Raw genomic sequence first — 4,033 nt, 5'->3', positions numbered from 1 at the left:
TTTAATCATTTTATTTAAAATTCCACATGGAAAGGCAAAGGACAGAATATGTGTGTGTGTGTGTGTGTGTGTGTGTGAGAAAGAGAGAGAGAGAGAGAGAGCATGAGAGACGTGAGAGAGAACACCTTGAAATGTACGTTGAGGGCCACTGTAATGGCAAGAGGTTGACATGCCCCTCTCTAATACTGCAGGAATTAGCAGGCCCTTCCTACGATCTAAGGGAGGGCATAAGCAAAACAACGATTGCCAGAAGTTTTTAAGAAAGTCCTATGGGACCCCACACTGCTTTGTCCTGCTCTCTCTGCCAGTGTATAGACACTGGCAAGATGAAACTCTGCAGCCATCACAGGTCGCTGCAGTATATGCTTCTATGTGGGTGTTTATTTTTCACCAGAGTGCTTGGAACTGCCTGGCACGGTGCCTCTTGGGAGCAAGCTAGGAAACAACAGCAAAGTGGGCTTTCTTTTCTCTTCTTTTTTTTTTCTTAGATGCTGGAAAAATGGGATAAGAGAGAGGCTGTGTGGCCACAGACTGAACGCATATGAGAAAGCCCTACATTTTCCTGAACACTCCCAGCTTCAATGGCTAGACATGTGGAACTGGGCTTATTTATCTTTTTTTTTTTTTTTTTTTGAAATGGAGTTTTGCTCTTGTTACCCAGGCTGGAGTACAATGGTGTGATTTCAGCTCACTGCAACCTCCACCTCCCAGGTTCAAGCAATTCTCCTACCTCAGCCTCCTGAGTAGCTGGGATTACAGGCATATGCCACCATGCCTGGCTAATTTTGTATTTTTGATAGAGATGGGGTTTCTCCATGTTGATCAGTATGGTCTTAAACTCCTGACTTCAGGTGATTCACCTTACTTGGCCTCCCAAATTGCTGAGATTGCAGGAGTCAGCCACCGCACCCAGCCTCATTTACCTTTTAACTGGAGAACCAGCTGGGGAGCTCATGCCACTGGGTATTCCAGAGATGTCTGCAGAAGACTCTTAAGGAATTCCACATGTCCACTATTAAACGTTTAAAAATCTTTCAAGGAGGACAAATTAATGAGGAAAAAGTATTTCCCAAACCAAATCAACCTTTTCAGAGAAAATAGAAGTATAAGCCAAAAGGAGAACATGGAAATGAATACACAGAAAATAGTGTCGATTTAAGCTCTCAGCTTGGATTTAAAGCTGAGGGCCATGCTGAGGTACCCGTGTTGCCTGTAAACCTCCAGCAACCGTGACTGGGGGTGTGGAGCAGGTCATGGAGCTCAATGGCCATGATGCTCAGCAAAATGCTTTGAGACCTGAGAGTGGCTTGAGTGACTTCAAATTCTGGCTTAGACCGTTGTGATCTGCGCTGTTTGGAGTCAGTTATTCCCCCTTCTCAGCCTTGGTTTCTCTCTTTGCCACTTGGGGACAGTAAAGCATGCATGGCAGAGCTGTGGGGACTAATGAAACCATATATAAACAAATGTGAGGCCCCGCACTGTGCCCGAGTCGTCAGCGGGGGCACTTCGGGAATAACACTGCTTATCACATCAATCCAAATATGGCTACTTTTTCTGATTTTAAATTTCTTCTCATACAATATTGACTTTTGGAGTTTTATTTTTAAGAATGGAGGAGAGGACACAGATGGGGAACTGGGCCCTGAATTGTTCTGGTAATAATACAGGTCATGAGTTCATGTACTAAGGCTCTCCACTAAGGTTGATTTTTCCAACCATGGGCCTTTAGTAATGTTTGGAGATATTTTAGGTTGTCGTAACTGGAGGTGCTACTGGTATCTAGTGGGTAGAGATCAGGGGTGCTGACAGACATCCTATGATGGCTGGACAGCCCCCATAACAGAGAATTATCCAACCTTAAATGTCAATACTACCAAGGTTGGTTAAATGTAATAAATGATGTGTGTGTGTGTCAAAAATGTTTTTACATGTATAGAGATATCTTAGAAGTTTAGAGACTTATTCTTGACTTAGAAAAAAATGATAAGATAAAACTTATGCTTATATTTAAAATAAATACCTCAGAAAGCCCAATAATGGGTAGAGGCCTCTGCCACTAGCTGAGGACAAGGGACACAGGCTGTGACCTTCAGCTTCCCCCAGAGCAGAATGAGAACTTCAATCTGTCAACTAAAAACCCACAGTCTTCGTAGACGAGGAGAGGAGATTTCATGTCTTATGAAGGGTTGCAGCCTGCAAAGTCACTATCTGGAGAGGCTGGCAATTACAGCGTCTGGCAGAGCCCAAAAGGCAGGTGCTTTGAAGAAGGAGGGGTTGGGGCGGGAGCTTCATGATGAACAGATTGGCTAAACGTACATATTCAACATATTATTGGAGGAGCTATGAATATCCACGAAGGGGGTCCTGACACATGCATATTGAACAAACATGCATGTTACCTATCACTCCTGTTCATCTTGGGGGTGAAGACAACATTTAAATGTATTACAATTAGGCCTGTCTGTCAACAGGCAAAGCAGGGCTGTGAAGGCATGCCGGTGTGCAGCCTCTGTAAACTGGCCAGAACCAGCCCTTGGTGGGTGGTCTCTTATCAAGAGAAACGTAGGAAATCAGTCTCTTGTCCCATCAAAGCCGTCATTACGGCTGGTGGAGCACGAGCGTGGGGGTCCGTGAGTCCATGTCTGATGGTTGGTGAGCTGCAATTGTTTCAACATGATTTACCTCATGGTGAGTGCTTGTTTAGCTGGTAGAGGAAAAAACCTTGTGCAGTTAGAACACAGCTTCTTCTTTAAGTGTAGGCGTGTGTGACTTAATGCTTACCTGGCATGGTCTTGGGTCTTGTTTATAGCGTGACATCTTATCGCAACAGAAGAGTTTAATCTATTATAACATTAATCTGGTCAGTTATATCTAAACCACAGAAGGCATAGGTATAACAAGGCATATCTAATCTTTCCACCCATCATGGCCAGGAATTCAGTTTTTAAGGTTTCTCTGGGGTCCCTTGGTCCCTCCAGCATTTTTTTGTTCAGTCAGTTGGGGAACTTAGTACTATATATGTTTCTGTGTATTTTTTTTTTTTTTGAGACAGAGTCTTGCTCTGTCACCAGGCTGAAGTGCCATAGCATGATCTCACCTCACTGCAACCTCCAACTCCCGGGTTCAAGTGATTCTCCTGCCTCAGCCTCCAGAGTAGCTGGGACTACAGGTGGGCACCACCACAGCCAGCTTAATTTTGTATTTTCAGTAGAGACGGGGTTTCACCATGTTGGCCAGGATGTTCTTGATTTCTTGACTTTGTGATCCACCTGCCTCGGCCTCCCAAAGTGCTGGGATTACACGTATGAGCCATCATGCCCGGCCTATATTTTTAATTCTCAAGTCTAAAGGATTTCTTATTAGGGACATTGATTTAGAGCAAGGGCTGTACACTAAGGTTGATTTTTCCAACCATGGGCCTTTAGCGATGTTTGGAGACATTTTTGGTTCTCATAACTGGAGGTGCTACTGGTATCTAGTGAATAGAGATTAGGAGTGCTGACGACATCATATGATGGCTGGGATAGCCCCCCAACAGAGAATTATCCAGTCCTAAATGTCAATACTACCGAGGTTGATTAAATGTAATAAATGATATGTGGTGTGTGGGTGTGTGTGTGTGTGTGTGTGTAAATAAACTTTTTAAATGGACAAACATGTCTTAGAAGTTTAGGGACATACTTTGAACAAAAACCAAGAAGATAAAACTTATGCTCCTATTTAAAATAAATACCTTCTAGTATGTTTTTCTGTAAAGAGCTGTATGAAATCTGGACACACATGTAAGAGGTGAAAATTTAAACCAAATGCCTCACCTGCTTCAAATATAATATCTTATTCTTTGAAAGAAGAAATAATTTCATGTTTAGTTTCAAGAGTCTTTTTCACTTTGGCCAGCTGGTTTTAATGTAGTTTTATTTGCTCACCCAAACATATCATTACTGGAAAAAGATTGAAATTCAAAATGTTTGATATAAAATAGCCCCTTTTCCCTCCTTTTCTCCTTATCTCTATATCATCATGTAACTAGATT

The sequence above is a fragment of the Saimiri boliviensis genome, chromosome 1, assembly GCF_048565385.1.
Source record: "Saimiri boliviensis isolate mSaiBol1 chromosome 1, mSaiBol1.pri, whole genome shotgun sequence".
Classification (NCBI taxonomy): domain Eukaryota; kingdom Metazoa; phylum Chordata; class Mammalia; order Primates; family Cebidae; genus Saimiri; species Saimiri boliviensis.
The sequence above is the reverse complement of the archived record's forward strand: the minus strand, read 5'-3'. Positions refer to the sequence as shown.